Here is a 24,869-nt window from a genome sequence, read left to right on the forward strand (position 1 = left end):
TATATTACAATTCCAGGTAGTGGGGATTTGATGACCTCTCACAGGGGAGCAGTCCTGCCCCCGGGACATGGCCTCTGGGGGCATCTATGGCCCTCACAACGGGGGTGAGGGGCTCCTGGCATCGAGTGGGTAGGGGCCAGGGATGCCGCCGACCCATCTGCACCCCGGACGCCCCCACGGAGAATGACCCAGTGTGTCAGCAGTGCCAGATTTGGGGGGGCAGGCGAAAACCCTGTGTTAATTATTTGGAAAAAGATTGAGCCAGATCCCTTGCCCACATGCGAAATCAGAGTAAACCCCAATGGTCCGGGTGTGACCCAGGCGGCCTTCCAACCTGGGTTATATGGGGGGGATGTTGGGAGGGCCTCTGAGTCACCCTAGACTCAAGGTCATAGAGCAGCAGCACCCCTGCTGCCTTCCTGTGCCTTCCGGTGCTCGGCTCCCAGAGACCTTTAACCCTGGGGTCAAGCAAACCGTGCCCTCGAGTCCTGTCCAATCAGGGGTGTGATGGCACCTGCCCTGGGTCAGTCCAGGCAGAGCCACGTCACCCCCGCTCTGGGGCACCTCCCCACCAGCCCCGGCCCCCAGGCTTCTCCTCCCCCTTCATTTGCAATCAGAGCCTCGTCAGGGTGACATATTTAGATGGTTGCTGTGGTGACGGGGGAAGGCTGGGGTGATCGCTGCAGTGCATGAAGGACAGCGCTGCATTGCTATATCTATATCGAGCCTCCCTCCAAGCAGGCAAGCGTTCCTGCCACACACCAGGGGGCGTCAGCGTGGGAAGTTGAGGGGGCTCAGACACCCACTCCCCCATCCCACCCTCAGTTCCCAGGGACACGAACTGCAGCCCGGGAGGGGGAGACATGCCGGGTCAGGGCAGCCCATCTCAGCTGGGGGCAGTCTTGCCCCTTGGGTGGTGAGGGATGCCTGGGGATATTGAGCTCCTTATGACTGGGGTGCTCTTGGCATAGAGTAAGCAGGGGTGTGGGCTGCTACTTGACACCCCACGGTGCCCCCAGACGTCCCACAGAGAGTCAGTGGTGCCGGGGAAGGAGAGACCCTGCTTTAGAGGACAGGAGATAAAGGCAGTGGCTTTTTTCAGTTTCAGAAACTAGATGCTGGCATTTATGTAGTGATAATTCGTGAAATCCCAAAGATTTCATGTTCTCACCTCTGTCATTGGGCTGCTCTCCCCTTATTGAGTTTCATGTATCCCACTGGGCTCTTGTGTCTCCTCAGATTATCAGGTCGATAGATGTTGGGAAAACAAGAAAATGAAAAATCCAATGCTGTTCAGTGCTTACCATTAGAAACCTGTGATGATTGAGTAAATACCTAGGTGAAGACATCAGGTGAGTCAGTGCTGATGGCAGGTGTATCAGCTCCCCGCTGATCCAGGTCCCCCAGGGTTAGGGCCCCGTCGGTGTCAGGGCCCAGTCAGGATTATTGCCTCTGGTATCAGAGTCCCTGCTATCAGACCCTATTGGTCTCAGGGCCACACAGGGTCACGGGCAGTGAAGGGGCAGGCTGCTGCTCAGTGCCATCTTGCAGAAATCAGCTCATGACCGGCCACAATATGCTTTCCATTGACCAAATGGGATTTGGGAGTAATCCGAGGGAGGAGGTTTGGGACTGATTGTATTAAGGGCTCTGATCTGCTCATGGGGCTGCTGTGGTCTGTGGGCTGGGGGATGGCTCTCGTATAGGTTAATCCAGGCCTGAGAGCTCAGGAGAGTCTGATCCTCACCCAACTATATGGTTACAAGCCTTGAAGGAGCTTTGGGGGAAGAAGTAGGAAATGCATTTGGCCAGGACTGACCCAGCTTCTCTCGGGTCTGGTTCGCAGCAGCTTGTTGAAGGAGTCACTGGTGAAATGTGAGCACTTAGCCATCATCTGGTCCAAGATGGGCTCCCATTCCCCTCCCCACTCCCCCTTCCCTTCCTCCTTCCCCTGCCTGCCCTCGCTACGCCCTTCCTCCTTTCTAAAATCAGAATTCTAATTTGTCTCTTCAAGACCCTCCCTTATTAGACAGCTTTTTAAAGTAGCATTAGGTTTATGGGAAAACTGAGCAGGAAATAGAGTTCCCACGTCTCCCGTCGCCACCCTGTTTCCCCAGTGTCACCATCTGGCTCTAGTGTGGCACAGTTGTGATCGATGAGCCAGTATTGACCATTAACCAAAGTCCTAGTTGACTTTCAGGTCAGTCTTTGCCCCACCCCTCTCCTAGCCTGGTGGTTGATAACAGAGTTCTACTTGAAAAGGGATTTACCCCCCAAAAGGGGACAGGGCACTCAGAGGCAGCAGCGGCTCATGAGCCAGTGTGTCCAGGTGGGCACAGAACTTCAGATAGAAGCATAGAAGCTTCAGGAAGCTTGTCCCCCTACCCTGCCAGGGACTCTGGGCCAGGTCTGGGGACGTCTGTGGTTGTCACCACTGGGGCTGTCCTGGCATCCAGTGGGTGGGCGATGCTGCTCAATGCCCCCTGCCCCAGATGCCCGCCCACACAGAGAATGACCAGCTTCTATATCAGCAATGATGGGAGAGTGGGGGACCCTGAATTCTAGAGGGAGGGACAGTAGCGTTTGCACACAGCAGGGTTGTGTCATCCCTCTGGAAAAGTTCTGGAGGCTCTGATGGAGTGAAGTGGGTTGTGACTTGCCTTCCTCTTGGACGAGACACCCTGTGTCAGTCGGGGCTGGCCCCTCGGTTCCTTGATGGAGAGTTACTGATGACAGGCTCCAACGGCTGCCCTTGGTTGCTGATCTGTGTGTTCCGTCCTCCCTTCTCACATTGACAAACGATGTAGCTGAGAGCAGGGGCCTGTGTGCCAGGGCTTGCTCCTGGCCATACCTGCACTCCCCAAGCCCCTGTGCCAGTCCTGCAGGCACGTGGTGGGGTTCCGGCCCTTCCCATCTCACAAGCCAGTGTCACCCAGCCCTGGGGAGCATCCTGGTGTCCCCGGCCCTGCAGACCTTCCCTGAGCACTGACTGGGTCGGAGCGTGGGGTGCGGTGAAGTGCAGTGGCCTGCAGAACCGACGCGGCTCTGGTGCTGCAGGGTCTCGCCTCTTCCTGGAGGCTCGACTGAATCACCACCCAATGCTGGTGGTGCTGGGGGCATAGGGTCTCTCCAGGGGCTGAGGACCATGTCCTGGCATTAGTGTGGTGGCTCTACAGCCTTGCAGATATCCTGACAGCTACTGCATCGGACACTTGAATGGATGAATGTTATTGTAGGAGAATTCTATCTCAACTTAAAGGAAAGGGAAAGAGAAAGGAAGCACGTAGACAGGATGAAGGTCCCAGGTCATCAGAAGTCCTGCCCAGGACAGATGTTGGCAGTAATCCTTCCAACGAGGACACCCCAATGGCCACTGTCATCGCTGGCTTCAAGTTTGTCCTAATTATTGAACAAGGGATTCTGGTTTCACTTGGCTACCGGCTCACAAATCCTGGAGCAGATCCTGCTGCCGGGTCCCACCTCATCCCACTGCTGGCCCTTCAGGAGAGCTTGTGGTTTCCCTCTGACGGGGAAAGTGAAAGCCCAGCATCTTTGCATGGGTGAAGGTCACAGGGACAGCCAGGCGCCAGCTGGTGCAGCTCACAGCCTGTGGACTCAAGGGCCCCGGGACAGAGCTGCAGGGCATGTTGCTCAAGCTGGTCTGGGCTGAGCACAGCCACAGTGGTGTCTGTGGTGGTTACCTCGGTGCCCAAGTTCAAATGCCAGGGCTGCTGTTACAGAGCTGGGGAGGGGGGGTGATTTACACACGTGAAGGCGGGGAGTGAGAAACTGTCTTGAAAAGGATCCATGACACCATGTTCATAGCGGCACGGTTCACAGCAGCCAGCAGGTGGGGACACCCAAGTGTCCCATCAGTAGTGAAGGGATTCACACAGTGTGCCTATCCACACACCCAGGCACGTCCCTTGGCTGTGAACACGCTGCCCCAGGGACAGCCCCTGAGCCCATGACGCTCAGGGAGGGAACCAGACACAGGAGGCCTGTGGTGTGAGTCCATGTGTGTGACATGTTCAGGACGGGCTCCTCCATGGACAGGGAGGGGACTCATGGGGGCCAGGGCCTGGGAGGGGATGAGTGATGGCTGATGGGGACGGGGTTTCCTTTAGGGATGATGAGTAAGTCCTAAAGTTGGTAGTGGTGATAGTTGCATGACTCTGAGAATACTAGAAGCACATTATTGTGCACTCTGTGGCACAAGAACCCGATCTCAGTGGGACAGCCGTAGAAGACGATACCTGGTTATCAGTCACTGTACAGGTTTTGACAGCGTCCCCTAGTTGTGTAAGGAGCTACCAGGGGTGCAGCTGGGTACAGAGTGCCCGGGACTCCTCTGACTGGTTAGTTTTGCAACTTCTTGTGAGTCTTTAATTGATTCAGAAATAAAAACTTGAAGGATTGTGTGCATAGGTGACCCCTGCAGGTCTCGGCCTCCAGGGTCAGGGGCATATTGCTCTGGCCATTCCTCTATCATCCCTGCTGGTTGGCCTGGCCTTTCAGGGCGCCCTCTGGCCTCTATCTAGCAGCAGCCGTCCTCCCACTAGGTAGGTCCCAGCAGCTCCCCCGGCCTGTCTGGGGCATTTCTGGGGCTGTGGCGCCACCTGCAGGTGACAGTGGGGAATTTCAGTTCTCCATCCTGGCCCCTGGGTGACCATGAAATGGCCCGAACTCCCAGAAAGGGAACCAGCATTGAAATCTTTGAGGGTTTGTTTGTTTGTTTGTTTGTTTGTTTGTTTTTTAAAGATTTATTTATTTGAGAGAGAGCGAGAGCGAGAGCATGGGGAGGAGCAGAGGGGGAGAGAATCCCAAGCAGACTCCTCACCAAGCATGGAGCCTGACATGGGGCTCGATCCCATGACCCCAGAGATCATGACCTGATCTGAAACCAAGAGCTGGATGCCTAGCCACCCAGGTGCCCTAGAATTGAGTTATTTTTAAATAACTTTTTTTTAAATTTATTTATTTATTTATTTATTTATTTATGATAGTCACACAGAGAGAGAGAGGCAGAGACACAGGCAGAGGGAGAAGCAGGCTCCATGCACCGGGAGCCCGATGTGGGATTCGATCCCGCGTCTCCAGGATCGCGCCCCGGGCCAAAGGCAGGCGCCAAACCGCTTCGCCACCCAGGGATCCCAACTTTTTAATTTTAAAATAATTGTAAGTTTTCAGGAGTTTCAAAGAATTCCTATTTGCCCATCACCCAGTCTCCCTCATTTGGCTCCTCCTTCCGGACCCACAGTGCCTTTGTGGCAATGATGCACTTCATGAACCCAGCCCTGCTCTGTTCAAATTTCACCAGTTTGCCCCTAATGTCCTTGTCCTGCCCCGGGACTGCATCCAGGATGCCACATTGCATTTGGTCCTCACATCTCCTTAGGCAGACCCTGGTGAGTTGGTGGGTGCCCTGGGGCAGGGGCTTGACTCGGTTTCCACCTCATCCTCATGGGAGACCACAAGGGTCAAGTGATGCAGGCGAACATCATGACAAAGCACAAAAGATCACATAACCATCCAGTCCTTTCATCCATTTAGTTTTGGAGCCTTTGGAAAATTTAGCAGGGATGACCTTGCAAACTTCTAAGAGATCTTTCTGGCAAATTGCTTTCCTAAGTCCCACCTCTGTGCTGGGAAGCCTGTGTGTGCGCCGTCCCCGAGTCTGGCTGGACAGCCAAAGGCAGGACCCCGCGGGGTGGTCTTTATAGCAGTCTGACTGTGAGCTCCAGACTCTTCTTCACAGCCGCCACTGATGGACACACATTCCTGACCAAATGATGCTCCACTGAACGGTTCTGTTTTTCTTCCAGGGAGCGGACGTGTGGTTCCTGATCCTTGGCACCAAAGACAGCTAGGCCTCGTGCACAGGTCAGTGTCATGATGTTTTCTCACTGTTGACGTAAATGTGGGCCGGCCTGGCGTGGAGGGGCAGGGCCCTCTGGCATGTGCAGGGTGGCCCATCCGGAGCCACTGCCAGGAGCAGAGCCGAGTCACTGGACATGACAGATCTCAAACCTGGTGCCCGTCCTGGTGACTGGGAGGCACTGTGCAGCCAGGAGGACTCTGAGGCTCACATCCTGCCCTCTTAACTCCATCTGTCTGTCCATCGGTATCATTCCCAAAGGGTGTCGAGTGGCGTTTAGCATGTGGGGCAGGGGCGGTGTGAAGGTGAGTGGGGGTGGGGTGGGGGTGCAGCGGCCTGTGGTGGCCCCCAGTCTCCCCTTCCACCCTCCTGGGAAGAGCAGCTCTGCTGCTCTTGTGTGTTTTTCTAATGAAAATTCTGATGGAACTTTGATTAGGGTTGTGTTTCATTTGTCAGTAAATTTTAGGGATATTGGATGTCTTTATAATATTGGATATTCCTAAACTGGGTGTGTGTGTGTGTTTAAGCAAAAAAATGATAGAAAAGGAGGTAGACCCCTAAGATGCACATCCTGTGGGTCTGTCTCCATGAAGTTTCTAGAAAGGCCAGTCTGCAGGGATGGGAAGGTCCTTGGTGGCCACCAGGACTGGGGTGGGAATGGAGACTTGCCGTGGGTGTGCATGGGGGGCAGTTGGGCGAGCTGGTGGCCTCACCAGACTCCTCGCCTTGTGTGCTCCTAACTGGCGAGTTCTATGGCCTGTGACGTGCACCTCAGTAAGACTGCAGGGGACGTGGTTTGGAGAGGACAGAGGCCAGGAGCTGGAACCCTCAGCCAAGCAGGACGTGTGGGTGCCCAGCAGGTCCACAGGGATGATCTCCTGTGTGGCGTCCGTGTCGCAGACTTGCCAGTCAGGTGGGGTATTTGGGGACCACCAGCAGCTGGCCAGGTGGAGGTGGACTGACGTCCTGTAGAAAGGGCAGTGCAGGCAAAGGAGTAGCAAAGCCCTAAAGCCCTCGCCCAATGACGGCGTGCCCGCCGGGGGATGGCGTGCTGGTGTCTTGGTGAGCGTTTTCCTGTCTTCCTGTGAGTTCCGTCCACACACACGATTCTGGATAAACAGGATTTACTCTTTAACATGCTCCCTGTCAGTAAACCTGCTTTTCCCTCATCTCTCTTGACGTCGCCTTAGCATTTCATATTGTAGGCAAATGGTTATTCAGTGCTTTTAAAATAATTTTACAGCTGATTTAATTGATCCATGGGTTGGCTTCTGGGGGTGTTTCTTTTTCTGTTTCTTTTCTCTCTCTCTCTCCCCCTCTTTTATATTCTGGGACGAATGTCTTTGTGCAGACCTTGTGCATCCCTGTTTGGTTGTCGTCTGGGGTGGATTCCCATATGTAGGTGTGCTGTGCGTGTGAGGGAGAGAGAGAATCCGGGTGTCCCGGCTTCCCCTTCTGACAGCCGCTGCCCGCCACCCCCCACCCCACCCCCGCCCCGGCCCCTGCCGAGTGCCTGTCTCCAAAGCCATCTGCCCACCCGTCTGAGCAGCCGGGCCAGTTGCAGTGCTGCGGGGTCGGATGGTTGGGGTTTTCACATGTCCCCCCCACCCCCACCCCGGTGTACCTTCTGTAAGCAGCGGGTTATGTTTCTAATCTTCCTCGTGAGGCTCTCTCTCCATCGACGTGCTTGAGCTCTTTATACACTGTGTTTGAACTTTGTCTTTCTCTGAGTGGCCGCTGTCTGGCGTCCGTCCCGTGCGCTGTGAATATTGCTCTGAGAGGGCCCTTACACTGTACTCACCACGGGTTTTCTCACGGATTGAGGACACTGGCGCTCGCCTGCATGTTTTGTTTGGCACTATCCCAAATTTCAAGATGCTAGAAAGCAATTCACCTACATTGTGTTTCAATTGCATCTTTTATGCTTATGTCTTCGATGCAGGCTCACTGATGGGTCTGACCCCCACAGCGGGCCAGGGCATGCGGGGCTGCGTGGTGTGGGGAAGGCACTGCTGGAGGGGCTTGGAGTGACTCGGTGAGCTGGCACGCTGTGGGCAGAACTGGCAGGTGCTGTCCTGTAGGAGCTCCTCAGAGGGGGAATGCCAGGCTTTCCCTGGTTATGTTTTAACTAAATAGTCCCTCACCGAGCACATCCTGTTTGTCGGGGGCTGTGTGAGGTGTCTGTAGGCGGCCTGATATCCCAGAGCCCGGCCAGGGTTTACCATCTCCGAGCAGCCCGGCGGCGCTGAGCGAAGGCTACCACTACCTGCTCTCGTGGCAGAACCAGCACTCCAGCGGGAGATGAGCCAGAGTTTGGGGTGCTTGCCCCTGGGGTGTGGGGCTGAGGGTCCGAGCCAGAGTGCTGCAGTTCCCCCTGGTGGCCATGAGGGGGCAGAGAAGGCCCATGAGGGTCTCCCCAGGACCTGCCCCTGAGCTGGGCGTGGGTGGAGGGGCAGGTGGGCGGGCGCCCCCGGTGTTAACACTGCCTCTCTTGGAGCGCCTGACCACTCTGTTCCCTTCCCCTGGGCATTTCAGCACCGAGAGTCCTGTGGTCACCCTGTCCCAGGCCCCCACCTGCCTTGCAGATTTGGAGCTTCTTCTGGTTGGGACAGGCATCTGCCAGCTGGCCCCTTCCACTCGGTGTAGGAGGGATCTAGGAAGCACTGGCTCTGCGACCTTGGGGGCTCAGGACACCTGTACCCCAAAACCCACCCTGGACCCCGGGCACGGCCCAGTGGCCAGAGCAGAGACGATGACACAGGACAGGGTGGGCAGCCTGGCTGCTGTACCCCCCAGCGTGAAGACTGAATCTTGCTTCTGGAGGAGCAGCCAGTGTCTCCAGCCCCACACGGATCTTCCTTTGGGACTCACCTACATGACAGCAGCCCACAGAAGCCCCCTGGGGCCGCGTGGGAGTGGAATCTGGCGGGTGTTGCCCTGAGCACCTGTGGTCTTGGGTGCTTACTGCCTGGGCACAGGGTGGCCCTCCCAGATTTCGTCCCTTCCCTCAGCAGGGGTTTCTGAGTGTAAACCTGGGCTGGGCTCTGGGGAAATGGCAGTGACCAGAACAGGTAAAAACCCTTGGCTCTCTAGGAGCCGACATCCCTGAAAGAACTGGAGGCCCACTGGGGGTTCCCCTGCCTCAGCACTGCTGACACCAAGTGGGTCACTCCCTGGGGCACATCCTGGGCACAGGGAGCATTATGGGGGGCAGCATCCCTGGCCCCACCCACTCGATGCCAGGAGCTCCTCCCTCCACAGTGGAAATGACCACACGTGTCCCCAGACATGGCCTGGGGTCCCCTGGTGGTAGGACGAGGGCCCTGTCTTTTTTTTTTTTTAATTTTTTTTTAAATTTTTATTTATTTATGATAGTCACACACAGAGAGAGAGAAAGAGGCAGAGACATAGGCAGAGGGAGAAGCAGGCTCCATGCACCAGGAGCCCGACGTGGGATTTGATCCCGGGTCTCCAGGATCGCGCCCTGGGCCAAAGGCAGGCACCAAACCACTGCGCCACCCAGGGATCCCGAGGGCCCTGTCTTAATGGTTTCTCTCGCACTGTGTCTTTATGGGGTTCCTGGCTACTGGGTGGGTCTTCTCACTGCCCTGGAGTCTGAGGGTGGGGACCACAGCCAGCTGGTGCATACCTCCTGGAGTGGCAAGTCAGCATTCCTTCAGCATGGAAGCTGCCAGGGACAGCTCAGACCCCCTGTCCCCTGAGGGCACTAGACTTTCACCTTGGAGTCACCTGGGCATGGGTGGTCTGGGCCATGGTGGCACTAGCTTTCCTTTGGATGAGACGTCGTCCTTGAGCTGAATCTGGTGTCTAGAGCTGCAATTTCCAGCATGGGAGAAACTACTGGCAGCTACCGAGCACCTGAAGTGGGCCCTCAGTGGAAATGATATTTTGCATATATTAGGTTAAATCTGTGATTCTTATGAGGGCAATCTTGCCCCCAGGGGGCACTGGGTGGTATCCAGAGACCCCTGTGGTTGTCATACTGGGGATGCAGCATCTAGTGGGTGCAGCTCAGCCCCTGGGGCACCCCTGCACAGTGGCCCACCCAACGTCCACAGTGCTTGGGGGAGGGGGAGGACGCCGCAGACAAGGACAGGCATTTATTTCCAGCTTCTTGCTCACAGCAGAGAGTACAAAAGATCTCCGCGACCTTCAAACAGCAGAGTGTATTTTTCTGATTGCTCCTTGTTCCCCTGGAAGCTTTTGAACGTTCCTGCCGAGAGCACCGCCAGAGCCTTTTATCTCCAGAGTGGCCCTTGCGTGGAGCAAACTCCAGCCTGCAAGTCGGAGCGCGCTGCCTTCCCCCTGGTTGGCTACCCGCTTCGGGTCTGTCCCAGGCGTGTCGAAATGCACGTTACTATCAGTTTTGTCTGTGGACAAGCTGTTCTCCTGCAAGAACTGCCAAGATACACAATCAAAACCTTAAAATGTTCTCCTCACGAAAGGTCAGGGGCTGCTGCCTCCTTCCCAACAGAAAACATATACAAAACATACATAATTAAGGGGTGCCATGCTGAAGGGGGTCAAGGGGGCCCCTGCTGCAGCCCACGGTGCCCGAAACCCTCTCCCTGCAGCCCGCAGGTGCTGATCCAGCCGATGAGGACACACATGGTGCTTCCCGAGGCAGCAGGGGTGGCTCATGCATGAGTCTGGCCCTCCCTCCACTGCAGGCTCTCACCTGGGGCTCTTCTCCCCCAGGGGCCACAGGGCTGCCTCTTGGGAGGTCTGTGGCCATCACGACCGGGGAGCCCCTGGCATTGAGTGGGTGGGGCCAGGGATGCTGCGCAGCCCTCCAGAGCACCCAGGACGCCCCCAGAGAGTGACCTGCCAGGTGTCTACTGTGGTGAGGGGAGAAATCTCTGCTGCACAGCACTCTCACCTCCCGAGGGAGTCAAGATCACACTTTCTTGCCCTTGTGTTTCCACCCAAGCTGTCTCCCCGACCCTTCTATGCTACCCGACCGAGTTTACCAATTTGACAATCAAGACCTACATGGGAGACTGCTGGAGCAGGGCCCCCATCAGTGGGCCTGCCAGAACTGGAGCAGCCCTGTGGCCACACAGGGGCGGAGACCACGCCTCCTAGGGCACAGGCACGTTGCTGGGCAACAGCTCGCACAGTGAGCCTCCCTCGGGGCAGGGCAGGGCTCAATTGCTGCCAGTAGAGGGTCATCAAACTGCAGCCTCTTTTGACTCAAAACACCCACGGGGTGACAGTCACATGTGACAGGAAGGTGGGGGCGGGGGAAACGGGAGCCCTGTGGTGGGCAGCAGGGTCCTGGCATCTTCCTGGGGCCTGTTCTTAGCCTGGTTCCCTTGGAGCTGGTGGGTTGGTGGCCCCTGATTTCTTTTTCTCCTGCTTCACACTTTAAGTCCACAAATGTGTGTGTGCCTGGGCCCCGTGGGCTAAACTGTTTGTGCCTGTCTGCAGAAGCCCCGGGTGCAGCGTGGGGGTGCAAGCCGAGGGCTCAGGTGTGGCCAGGAGGGGGCCTAGTGCCCAGCGAGGGAGGCAGGGAGGGCCCAAGGGATGCTACCTGGGGCCCAAGGGCTGCTACGCCAACTGCAGCCTGGCAGAGGTCTGAGCAGGTGCCCCAAGGGCAGGCCCATGGGTTGTCAGGGGCTCACCTCTGATGCCCACAGACTGAATCACTGGTGGTCTCCCATTGTCACTGCCGACCCCCGTGTAAGGGACACTGGCGACGAGGTCTTTGGAGGGGCAATACTGTATCTTGGTCTTGTGCATGACTCCTTGCTCACCACTCTCCAGCTTTTGGACTTTCTGAGAGAGAGGAGCACCCTCTGTGTGTGACTGACCGTGAGAGTGGTTGGGAAACCCAGGGTGTCCAGCGCTGCGTCACACAGAGTGTAGTAGACACAGCCAGCATCACCGTGTATCAGCTCCTGGTTCCACAGGTCCACAGTGTGGACGGTATGGCTGTTGCTGTGCTCGGGGCCTCATAGGGCTCTGCCAGAGCTGACTTCTCACCGCAGCTCCGCAGAGACAACCGCCTCCATCCTCACTCCCGCTGTTGGCAGGATTCAGTTTCTTTGTCTTGCTAGCAGCTGGCAAGAGACCACCCAAGCCTTAGAGGCCACTCTCAAGTCCTGTCCGAGCCACATGACTCCTCCGCTGGCCTCCGCACACTTCCAGCCTCTCTTGTCAGGAAGGTCCCTGACCCTTTGTAGGGCTTGTGTGATTAGGCCAGGCCCACCCAGGTGAATTCCCCTTTTAATGAATTCAAAGTCAACTGACTTGGAAGCTTAATTACATCATTCAAACCCACTTCTTCCATACAAAATTGTCTAAGCAGGGGATGGTATCATATCACGTTCCCAGGTCCGTCCACACTCAGGGTTAGTCTACACAGTGTGTTCAGCACAGGGCAAGGATTTGGGGGCCCTCAGAATCTTGCTGGCCACAAAGGGAAAGACAGGAACACAGTCATTTAAGACACAGCCAGCCTGAAGCCCCAGCTGGAGCTGCGCCGCAGGTGTCTTCATTCTCTGGTCTGACTTCCGCCCCGTGTTTGCTGGGAGTGCTGCCAGGACACCGGGGGTCAGGACTGGGAGAGAGAGGAGGTGTTTGGAGAATGCATGGCGTGTCTTGTCCCAGTTACACCTCAGTCTACTCATGGCTTCACCTAATTTTTTTTTTTAAGATTTTATTTATTTTTCATGAGAGACACAGAGAGAGGGAGAGACACAGGCAGAGGGAGAAGCAGGCTCCCTGCGGGGAACCTGATGTGGGACCCTGGGATCATGCCCTGAGCCGAAGGCAGACGCTCAACTGCTGAGCCACCCAGGCATCCTTTCACCTAATTTTTTTAAACTTCTTTTTATTTTATTTTATTTTTTTTGTTTTGAAGATTTTATTTATTTATTCATGAGACACACACACACACACACACACAGAGGCAGAGACACAGGCAGAGGGAGAAGTAGGCTTCCTGCGGGGAACCTGATGTGGGTCTCGATCCTGGGAATCCAGGATCATGCCCTGGGTTGAAGGCATCCTTACCTTATTTAAACAAAACAAAACAAAACAAAAGCCTTTATTTTGAATACTAACAGATTCAGAGGGAGTTGCGAGCTCTCCCACAGCACAGCCCTGTGCCCCCCCTCCCATCCAGCTGCCGCCAGCCGTGGCATGTCTTGTAACTATGGTACAGAACCAGGCAGTCGGACGAGGACTGTGTGTGCGTGGTTCCCTGCTGTTTGCCACATGCTTCGCCTCATTTAGGAGTGTGCAGGACCATCCCATGTCCATAAAGTGGACAGAGCTCTTCTCACTCATATGCACAGCACCAGTAGGGCAGGCAGCGGGGAAACAGATGCAGGTGTGTCTGCCTCGATGGCACCATGTGCCACGCCTGTACTCAGCAGTGCCCTCCTCTTCCCCACAACTCTAGGGGCAGCCAGCCCTCTGGTAGATCTCCTTGCAGAAGGGAAGAGGTGTGAGTTGTGGGAGCCACCAGCGCCAGAAGGCTCAGGTTCAAGTCCAGGTGCATGTCCCATACACACCCGCACCCAGGCCACTCACCTGACCTTCCTGAGCATGGAGGCTGGGTCCACTGTCCCCTCTGCTGTCCTGGCATCCATGGAAGGGCCAAAAGTCATGGTGAGATACTCCAGCTCTTACAGGGGAGAGACCCCATCCTGATCTCCCTCGTCCGCCCTGCCCAACCCCTGGAGGCCCACTACAATATCCCCTTGTTTGAATGAAGCCTTCCTCCCCTTCCCCCTGAAGTTCTCAACTGTCTTCTCCATGCCTCGCAGAATCTGACACCTGAGAGGGGTTCCGGGGGTGGGTATTCCTCACCGCAGCATTTACAGTGGCCGTGGCATTTACAGTGGCCATGCGGGCCGCAGCTTCCAAGATGCTGCTCCAGGTAGGCACCCTCTGCTGTCCACACCCCGTCTAATCCCTGCTCTTCGTGTGCGTGGAACCCCTGAATAGACCAGATGCCACTCTTATGCTTAGGCTAACGGGAAATGGCAAAAGCGATTTTGCAGGTATAGGAAGACCCCTATTTGGTTGACTTTGGCTTAAGAGAGACAGTGTCTAGGTGGGTCTGACCTAATCAGGCCAGCTCTTGAAGGAGACCAGGAGCATATCCAGAGGACTCAGGTCCGCAGATAGATGGTGGACAGTCGGTGTCAGGGTCTGGAGGACAGAGAAGGGAGTTAGTGTCCAACAGTGCTTCGGGTTTGAAAGATGAAAAGGTTGTGAACATCCATTGCACACAGACATGGATATTCTTAATGCTAATGAACGATACGTGTAAAAATGGGTGAGATAGGTGTTTGTTCTTAGCCAAAATAAAGAGACAGAGACAGAGAGAGCAACAGCAGACATTCTATGGCCTTGAGGAAACCAAGTGGCCACGTCGTGAATCCAGGAGTCAGTGAGGAAGTGGGGGCCTCCTAGCAGCTGTGCAAAAGCGGGTCCCCAGCCCACCAGCTACTTGATTTCAGGCCGAGAGCCTCAGTTGAGGCCCCTTTGCGTCCCTGTCACTGATGAGGAAATGGTGGCAGAGGGGCTAACGACTTGCCCAGGGCCACATGGTAAGTGTTTTGGGACATTCACATCAGCTGCGTCCATGCCCTGGGCCAGGGATGCTTAGCCAGTGCTTAGCAAGTGAATGAAAGAGAGAAGGTTCCGGCACAATCCTCACCTGACCTGCACTGAGAGGTGAGTCTGTGACCGGGCAGTGACACATCAGGGACAGAGCACAGAACCCAGGAGGAGTCACGATCACATGCAGCTTCCTTGGCCCCGTCATCGCTGGAGCTCATTAGCCTCCTGGAATGCGACATGCCGTTCCCTGGCTGCCTGACTCACGTTCCCGCTCATCCAAACCCCTGCTCCTGTGGGAAGGGGGCGCCCACAGCCGGGCACCCTCGGCCCACGTGGGGCTCGCCAGGCCAGAGGCAGCTGGAGTGGCAGAAAGCAAGGTCTGGCAGCACTCCAAGCGGATGTCCCTGGCACCAGGCTGCCAGCTGTGGGTGTCCTTGATGGGAGCGGGGGTCACGGGGGTGAGGGACAGGCACATGGAGTACGTGGCCAACATCTGGGATCCGGGCTGGGGTCACACCAGCTGGTCCCCCTGGCAAACCATTAACCGGCCTTCTATGTCCTGGCGCTGTGGGGTAGATCCAGCTGGCCCCCTGGGTGCCGCAGACACTGGGCTGCATCTTGGGCACTGCAGGGTGGGGGTCAAGCAGCATCCCTGGCCCCACCCACTCAATACCAGCCCCTCCCTCCAGTCATGATCACCCAGTGTCCCCTGGGGCAGGACTGTGCTGGATGAGACCCCAGTCGAACAAACCGATGGCGAGAGTGAGTTCAGGTGTTCAGGGAGGCCTTCCTGGAGGAAGTGATGTCTGAGTTGAGGTTAACAATGCCCTGGAGCTGCCTGGGTACAGGTGCACAGGAGTTGATGCCGGTGCCAGGAAGGGGTGTACACACTGAGGATGAAGAAGCAAGGAGGCCGAGGGCAGAAGCCGTGCTTCATACCGTGGGTTCCAGGCCCATCCCTGGCCACAATGAACTGACATTGTTTCCAGAGAAGGTGAGGGTGCCCAGTCACCCCCAGTGGTGGTGGGCAGAGGGCCCCTGGGCTTCAGGACTGGTTCCACAGTGCTGCAGGCCAGGTCGGCTGGGGGATGGGGATGGCCGTGGGCGCTGGAGCCAGGCCCCGGAAGCACAGCCCCTCCCAGTTCTGAGACCCTCAGCCAAGCCGGCCCCCACCCTCAGTTTCCCTCTGGTGAACTCCCGGGGTCGTTGCAAGGGGTCGATGAGGTAAGCAGCCCCCCGGCCTGGGCATAGCCAGGGCTCTGGATGAACAGGCAGCATGTCCCTTCGCCTGTGGTCATTGGGGGTCAGCCTCCCCAGGGCCCTTCCTCTTGGGCTCTGCCTCCTTCCTCCCCAAAGACCCTTGAGTTCACCCGGCTTGTCTGGTACCCATGGAAACGCTGGGGCTGAGGGAGGAGCCCCAGGCACTCTGGCAGGTTGGTGGCAAGCCCCGGACCCCTGCTCCTGTCCCTGTGATGGAGGAGGAGAAAGAAGGGGCTGACCATGTGCACAGAATGTGCCCCTGGCCCAGAGCCTGCACCCCTGGGAAAGTGGCAAACGGAGTCCATCCTCTGCAGGCCCAGCCTGCAGCCCCCAGGAAGGGCCACAGCTGTGCAGTAACTCAGTGTCCCCGCTCACCTTGTTTTTCTGTTCTCGGGGCAGATACAGCCCAGCCCCTGCAGCGGATCTCTCCATGCCCAGTGAACACCTGGGACATGGTGGGGTGGACCAGAGGGGCCGGCTTTCCTTGCCCACTGCCTGCACTCCCCTTCCTGGCTCCTACCAGGGATGGTTGGCAGAGCTGGTCTCTGCACACTTCCCAGAAGACCAGCATGCTCCACTGCGTCCTGGAGGGAGCCCAGCCGAGATGGCGGCTCCACGCCACGAGGGCCCTGTGGCCACCATGCTTATGCACAGGCCGTATTGCGCCACACACGGCAAAACCAGGACAGAGGCGACCTCCGGAGCATTGGAACACCTTCTCATTTTCTTTTTCTTTTTTTGGTGGGTAAAATACACTTAAAATTCACCGCCTTGACCGTCTCTAAGTGCACGGCTCAGGGCACGAAGCACACGCACCCCACCCTGCACCCACCCCTACCACCATCTCCAGAACCTTCCATCTCCCCACATGGATATCCCGTCCCCAGGAAGCACTGACCCCCCGCCCTCCGCCCCATCCTTGGCTCCCACCATTTCCTCTGTCTCTGTGGACAAGCCTCCTCTGGGGACCTCCTGGGAGTGGGGTCCTGCAGGAGGTGTCCTTCTGGGTCTGGGTCTCCTCCCTGAGCCCGGTGTCCTCGGGGTCCGTCCACGTGGGGGCAGCTGTCTGGGTCCCTTCCTTCCTGAGGCTGGATCACATTATGTTCATTCATCCGTCAGTGGATGCTTGAGTTTTTTCTTCCTTTTTTGGGGGTTGTTGTGAATCAGTCATGCTGCTGTGAACACGAGGGTGGGAATACCTGTTTGAGTTCCTGCTTTCACTTCTTTTGGGGATAAGGTACCTTTTTGTTCTGGTTTGACACCTCACCCTAGCCTGTGGGCCACCTGTCTGCCCCCCAAGGCACAGGGGAGCCCAGCGTGAACTGTGGAATCCAAGATATGCCTTCTCCCTCACCCACCCTCGCTTGGACCCGCACACGTCTAGGAAAAAAATAGACTTTTTGCACAAATAGAGATGCCATGAGATCAAAGGTCCTAAGGTACAATTGGTAAAGTTGAGAATGACATCTCCCTCCCCCTGTGCTCTTAGCCTTCCTGCCTGGAACCAGCCCTTATGGGTATCTGGGTCTTTCCCTGGACATGCTCCACCTCCCAGGCGTCATCTCTGACTGTAAATTCTTTTAGGGGGAAGTTGTGCACCCCTCAGAAGCACAAAGATGAAGCCATTAAGAGGCGTGGCTCAACGGGAGGGATGGGGGTGCTGTTAGGTAGCCAGGCCTGTGATGGCCAGGCTCCAAGTAAGCTCACCTGCCAGGCACTGTGGAGCCTCAGAGGGCCTGGTCTGTATGTAATGGGTGTTTAAGAATGATGACGTACCCCCAGGTTGGGGACCGGATGTTTGTGTCCCCCAAATTCATGTGATAGCCCTGACCAATGGCCTGGTTTGGGAGGGGACCAGTGTGAAGTGAGGTCACGAGGGAGGGGGCCCCCATGGCAGGATTAGCACCCTGGTAAGGTGAAGAAGAGAGATCAGAGAGCTTTCTCCAGGACACAGTGAGGAGGTGGCCGTCTGTGAAGATACACACCCACACCAGGGACCGACCAACCCTGGAGGCCCCTGGATCTCAAACTTCCAGCTTCCTGGACCGTGAGGAGTAAGGTCTGTGGTTTAAGGCACCCTGTCGGTGAGTTCTGTGGTAGCAGCCAGAATGAACTAATATGACCCATCAATATAGTAAAAAAAAAAAAAGAAAGAAAGAAAGAAAGAAAGAACAGAAAAAAAAAAGGCAATCTGCAAAAGGTACCACGTGGCAGTCACCTGAGGGCAGCAGGAATGCTTTGAGGATGAGGATGGGTAGAGGTCCCCTTCATCAGACCAGTTTCTTGAACTGTAGGGTGGGTTGAGGGGAGACCAGAGAGACATGTGTCAGTGTCCTGCGGTCACTGTAACAAAAGACTGTGCACCAAGGGGTTGAGAACCACAGGATTTCTTTCTCCCACATTCTGGGGCCAGGAGCCTGAGGTGGAGGTGTAGTGGGGCCATGCTCCCTCCACAGGCTCCGGGGGTCGGTCCTTCCTGCCTCCTCCAGTGCCTGAGGGTCCCAGCACCCTGCAGCCTTGGCCTCTCCCTGTATGTCTCCTCCTCTGATGAGGACACCAGTGCCTGGGTCAGGGCCACACTAATCCTGTCTGGCCTCATTTTAACATAAGCAGTTACACCTGCAGAGACCCTCCCTCTCTTCATATACGGTCACTTGCAAAGCCTGCTGCAGCAACACCCCCAGACCCCACAGTCAGGGCAGCATCAATGACAAATCTGCTCTCAGGGACCTGGAGGCGGGAGGTCTGTGATCAGGATGTGTGCTGAGGTGGCTTCCTGGGTGTGCAGACCCTGTTGACCCCTATCCTCAGGGGGTCTGCCCTCTGTGTGTATCTGGGTGCCACCCTCCTCTTCCTACAAGGACATGGTCATGTGTGACTAGGACCACCCTTGTGACCTCATTTACATTAATCACCTGCTTTAAGGCCCCAAGTCCAAGGACAGTCATGCTGGGGGTTAAAGCTTCAACAGAGGAATCTGGGGGACACAAGTCAGTTCCTATCAGTCACCTTCTGAGGTTCTCATATCCATGTGGGGACATGGGAGGTGGGGGGTGAACTCGGTCCTCCTTTAGGGAGGCTGTGCAGGAGGGAAGGGGGGGGACCTCCCCAGGAGGAGGCCCTGAGCACATCAGAGCAGCACAGATGGGCCTCTGTCTGCAAGTCTCTTAGCTGAGCTGTGGTCTGACCTTTGGGGCCCTCTGCCAGGAGAGGAGCTTCACTCCCATCCTTCACCCCTCTTAAAAACAAGGGTGGAAACGGCCGGGAGAGGTTGCCCCAGGTCACAGGACAGCCTGAGCGCCACCCGTAGTTCCACCCCGCAGGTGGGTTCTGTGCCCAGCACCAGCTTCCTATCCTGGGGTGCCGATGGCACGAAGGAAGCCCCCGGTCTCCTGAGGTGGCTGGCACCACAGGCCTGGGAGCCCACCGACAGCTGGGATGTCCCCTTGAAATCTCGTCTTTGGCTTTTATTTCTTTTAAAGATTTCTATTTTTTTAAAAGATTTTATTCATTTATGAGAGACACACAGAGAGAGAGAGAGAGAGAGAGTCAGAGACACAGGTAGAAGGAGAAGCAGGCTCCACACAGGGAGCCCGACGCGGGACTTGATCCCGGGTCTCCAGGATCAGGCCCTGGGCTGAAGGCAGTGCTAAACCGCTGAGCCACCTGGGCTGCCCAAGATTTCTATTTTTAAGCAATCTATACACCCAGCATGGGGTTTGAACTTATAACCCCGAGATCAAGCATTGCACACACTACCCACCCAGCCCGCCAGGTGCCCCTTTTCTTTTGCTTTTAATGGCTTGAAAGTGTTGCATTCTTGCCTGAGATTCTTCTCATTTGCCTGGATGGGAAATGACTTGAACTTTTTCCCTTCTGTGTGTCATGTTGATCTTGCATCTGAGCAGCCCCTTGGGGTGGGCCCTACTCCGGGGGGTTGGGGTAGGGGGGTTCCGTAACTATGTCTGTGGGACGGATCACAGGGCAGGGCACTGAGGACGAGACCTGGCGTGTGCAGATGAAATAGGGCGGCGTCTGGGAGCCTAAGTACAGGCCTGTTAGCTTTGTTTTCTTAATTCTACTGGTTAAAAAAAATGTTTTTATAACAGCTTTGTTGAGATATAATCCACTTGCTGTACAGTTCACCCTTTTAAAGTGTACGATTCAGTGGGTTTTAGTACTTTTGCACGGTTGTGCAACCATTGCATGATCTAATTCCAGAACATTCCATCACCCCAGAAAGCAACTCCATCCCCATCAGCTGTCACCCCTCCACCCCCCAACCCCCCTGAACCCTCTCCCTGTCCATGGACAAGCCCGTCCTGGACGTGTCACACACGTGGACTCACACCCCGGGGAGCCTCCTGTGTCTGGTTCCCTCCCTGAGCATCGTGGGCTCAGGGTCCATCCCCGGGGTAGCCTGTGGGCGCCTCGCCCCTGTTCGCAGGTGAATGATGTTCCACAGCGGTATTTCCTTGAACTTGTCACATGACGGGCTCTTGGATGGTATCCCAGGGCCCTACGCACTAGTAAGGTTTCAGTCTGATTATGTACAAGCACCGGTGCACACTTGCTACAGTCTAGACCACGGGGCGCAAACTTTCTCTGGAAAGGCCTATACCTGGAGCACTTTAATGTTTGCGGGCCAGGCTGTCTGTGTCGTAACCACTCAGCGTTGCCCTTATAACACAGAAGCCGCCGGAGACAACACATGGGCACAGCGATGTGGTCGCACGCCAGTGAGACTTTGTGCGCAGAACCCCACGAGGGCCATGGTCTCTGATGGGCTTCAGGACAGAGCTTCTCAACTCTCTGGTCCTCAGGATTCCAAAGAGCATGTTCTATTTATCGAAAGTCACCAGACTCAAAATTAAAGCTAAGAAGAGATTTAAATATTTATTAATTCACTCAGAAATAACAATAATAAATGCCAAGTGACTGTTTTTTAAACGAAAAGTAACCATGTTTTCAGAAGCAAGCAGCTTTGATGGGAAGGTGGCAAGGGGAACCCCAGAGACTGGGGCAGACAGGGACACCAGGGAGCAGGACAGCCACCCCCAGGATGGGGTCCTGGGGCAGGAAAGGGCATTCACAGGAAATCCAGGGGCATCCACGTCAGGCATGGCCATGTTGCCTTTCCAGCTGCGACAAACACGCCCTGGAAGAGAAGATGCTCCTGTGAGGGGCACCGGGTGGAGGGTGGACAGAACTCTCTCTGCTGTCTTTGCAATTTTACTGTAAATCCCGGATTATTCCAAGTGAAAACCTCATTTAAAAACGTGGGACAGGCAGCCCCAGTGGCCCAGCGGTTTAGCGCTGCCTTCAGCCCGGGGTGTGATCTGGAGACCTCGGATTGAGTCCCACGTCCGGCTCCTGGCATGGAGCCTGCTTCTCCCTCTGCCTGGGTCTCTGCCTCTCTCTGTGTCTCTCATGAATAAGTAAGTAAAATCTTAAAAAAAAAAAAAAAAAAAAAAGTGGGACAAAAACAAACAAACATGGGACAGAAGGAAGGCAAGTGTGGCTAAGAGCTGTGGCCACTGTCGGTGGAGGGTGGGGGCATCCGCCCTGGGGCCACGCAAATCAGCAAGTCCTGACCCAGTGCCAGTCCCCTGTCAGTCATGGTTGCTGGACCTGGAGGGGTCCAGGAGGTTCTCTGAGGAGGGGACAGGGAGGAGTGTTCGGGGCAGAAGGGGGAATGAGCCGGGTCTTGCAGGGTGGGGATGGGCTCGAGCCTCATGGCCAGGTGCCCCAAGGATGGCCCACCATCCAGGCTGGCCCCTGGCTTTTGATCAGGGTGACAGGGGCCGAAGGGGCAAGTGCAGGCTTGGGCCCCGCACAGTCGGTCAACTCAGCCTCCCTGGAGGAGCTCAGTTCCTGGTTCAGACCAGCAGTTGTCAGGAAAACGCAGGTCTGCCCTAGGGGACCCTGGGTGGTGTCCGGGACATCTGTGGTTGTCACGCTGGGGCGCTCCTGGCATCAGGGTGGGGGCCAAGGTGTGCTCTGCCCTCACAGTGCCCGGATGCCCCCACTGGGAACAGCCAGCTCCAACGTCAGCAGTGCTGGGCAGAGGCCGTGCATTAATTATTCAGAAAAAAAAATTGAGTCCAGTCCCTGCTCACACTGGACATGGGTTTAGAGCTGGGCTTGCTCTCAGATGGGACTCCAGGTCTCTCTTTGCTGGGAAACTCGGGTGTCCCCAACACCAGCCCCCATCTGCCCAAACCGGCATCCTGAGCATCCTGGGAGCACTGTTAGTGGCCCATGTGGGGCTCAGAGCAGGGGGGCCCCAGAAACTTCCTCGTGTATCAGCCAGATACAGGCCCTGTGGGCCCCTGGTTCCAAAACCGTGGGGAGACCAGAGACAGAGTAGATTGTGGGACAGGGTGGGCCCCCTCAGTGCAGGGCCCCGGCCAGCTGGGTTGGCCACACTGGCTGTCTGTGAGCGCCTGCCTTGGGTCCTCCTCCCATGGCAAGGCCAAGAAGCTGGCCTGGTGCCTGTGCACGTTTGCTTCCGGGGCTTCTGTGTGCGTGCTGCACAGGGCGGACCAGAAGGAGGTTGCGAATCCTGGCCCATCGCAGGCCGGGGCTCTGGAGCTCTGCTTCACCCCACTGCCTGTGACAGAGACCCGGGGTCGGTGTCAGCCAGGCCCCGTCCCCCGGGCAGGCCCTGTCCCCCGGGAGCCTGCGCCGTAGGCTTGCACCTTCCCTCCTCTTCCCAGCCAGTTTGTTCTTTTGTGCAGATGGAATACGTGACCTGAGCTGGGAGAAGAGACGCCAGGCTCAACCTGGTTTGTACCCTCTGACCCCTGGGGGTTTGCTCTGGTATCCAGGTGTGAGCAGGGATCAGACTCAAGTTTCGCCAAATACCTAATACAGCATGTCTCCCCCTCAGCACTGTGGACATTCAGGGCCACCCTGGAGACTGTGGGGGTTGAGTGGCATCCCCAACCCTCACCCACTAGATGCCAGGAGCACCACAGATGTTCCCCAGACATTGCCCAGTGTCCCCCAGGAACAGTCAGGCCCACGTGAGAGCCACCCCTGGTCCAGGTTCTTTGCCGAGGGGAGGCAGGGTGCTGGAGCTGCAGAGCCCTGTCCTTCGGGTACAGCTGGGTCCCTCTGCCAGCACCTGCTGGGAACAGCCTGGGGATATGCAGAGACACCAGCTGCAATGCCAGGAAGGCTGCTGGACCCAGAATCCTCTGCTGGTTCTTGGCTGGGAAGCAGAAGGGCTGGGAACTGTGCTTTCCAGGGATCAGGCCACCAGAAATAGTGTCTGTGTCGAGAACTTTGCAGGCTCCGCCCCAGGGACCAGGACCTCTGCAGGCTCCTCACTGTGCTCCTCAAACACGTCTGGTGCCGACGCAGGGCACTGAATGTAGGGTCTACCCAGCTGCTTCCAAAGTTGTTTTCATCATTGGACTGAGACAGGGGGTCTCATTGGGGGTGGTTCTGCCTCCAGGACACTGGGTGACGTAGGGACGTCTGTGGCCATCACAACTGGGAGTGCTCCTGGCACCGAGGGTTGGGGACACGGGTGCTGCTCAGCCCCCACAGTCCCAGCACACCCCCCAGAGTGCCCAGCCCCAGCCGTGAGATTCTGTGATTCTGGTCTCAGATGTTGGCTGGGTTCCCCTCCACTCTGGTGGGTGGGGAGTCACGGGGACATGGGTTCACTCCCTGTCTGCAGGAATGCCTCCTGTTCCGTGCAGGACAGAGCTCCTGCACACGGCACAGCCCATGTGAACGGGGAGCGACTGTCCTCTGCTGGAACAGGGAGCGGGCATGGTGCTGACACCTATGACGCTTCCTCAGGGCCCTTCCACGGCAGCCAAGGGTCTTATTGGCAGCAGCCTGGCAGGATGTCAGCAGGCTGTGCTGTGGCCCTGTGCCTAGGGCTTCCAGGAAGCTCGCCTACACCCGGGAGGGAGCCTGGCGGGGAGGGCGCCCTTTCCAGCAAGCTCCGGGTGGGGCTGGAGGCAGGCCGAGAGGTCAAGAGCCAGCTTGGGCCAGCTCCCGCAAAACTGTCCCAATATCCAGAAGTAGTGGTAGGACCTACTTCCAGGCCACCATCTAGCCCGGCTGAGTCAGGGCTGTGTCACATGGAGGAAAGAAAGGCTGCCCAGCCCCAGAAGCTTCGTCAGGTCACGTGACTTCCCTGGCAGCGTGCCCCCCCTCCTGATCTCCTGAGGCCTAGAGCCCCACGCCTCACAGTGGCTGCTTGGCCTCGCCGCCCCCCTCCCCTCCCAGACAGTTGTAAGAACCGACCCCTGGGCCACCTTCCATCCACATACCCACACCGAGGTCCCCTTTCAGCCAGACCTCTTTCCTCTAGCTCATCCTGGAATCCCACCTCCCTCCCCCGACTGTACCTGGTCCTTCTGAACTACCTACTGTCCCCCAGTGCCGCCAAGTGAAATTATCTCTATTTGATGGAATTGTTTGTGTGCGTGCCTATCTGTCCTGTCTAGGACGTTAGGTCCCCTCAGCTTTGCCTAGACCAGGGGTTGTGAACCTTCTGTGTAAAGAGTCAGATAGTAAATAGTTTTGGCTTTGTGGGCCAGACTGTCTCTGTCTATTCAGTTGTGCCCCTTATAAATGAATGGGCCATGAGCCAATAAAACTTTATTTATAAGGACAGGTGGCCCAGAGCCATGGTTTGCCTACCTCTGAGTCAGAGGGTTTCCTACGGTGACCCATCGTGATCCCAGCACACAGGGACTTTGAGTTGTGTTCGAGGCAAACTTTCAAGCTTTAGAGTTTGTGTCAGGATTATGAAATGTAAAGTCCTTTGGGGGTGAACAGAATCTGTTCACTCAGAGGGGCTCACCCGGGCCATGTTTGGTGACGTGTGTGGTTGTTATGACTAGAGTCGTTGAAGGAGTGGGGGCCAGGGATGCTGCTGAGCCCCCCACAGGACCCAGGACGCCCACAGACAATAACGGAGCAGTGCAGGGGAGGGAGCCCTGCCTTCACACATATTGGGTTGTAATACAGTAGTTTCCGTGGTGCTCGAATGTTGGGTAGCCCACTTGTGCAAGGATCTCACTTGCCGGAACCTTCTGAGCTACATGTTCTCTTCCAGTCCCCCACAGGGCCAGCAGGTGGGAAACAGGCTCAGAGCCAGGCCGGC

At 56.5% G+C, this 24,869-nt stretch overlaps 1 protein-coding gene across 2 annotated transcripts in view; it reads left to right on the top strand.

Moving 5' to 3' along the window:
- The window catches only part of GNG7 (G protein subunit gamma 7), a 124,346-nt gene that overhangs the window by 25,929 nt on the left and 73,548 nt on the right, over nt 1–24,869 (top strand). The window contains exons 1-2 of one of the 2 annotated variants that reach the window (XM_077860600.1): nt 1,280–1,352; nt 5,826–5,883. The gene's annotated coding sequence lies outside the window, so the exon portion shown is untranslated. Of the gene's footprint in view, nt 1–1,279; nt 1,353–5,825; nt 5,884–24,869 lie in introns of those variants that run through there. The other variant, XM_077860599.1, reaches the window with a different exon arrangement.

The sequence above is a fragment of the Canis aureus genome, chromosome 19 (assembly GCF_053574225.1).
Source record: "Canis aureus isolate CA01 chromosome 19, VMU_Caureus_v.1.0, whole genome shotgun sequence".
Taxonomy (NCBI): Eukaryota; Metazoa; Chordata; class Mammalia; order Carnivora; family Canidae; genus Canis; species Canis aureus.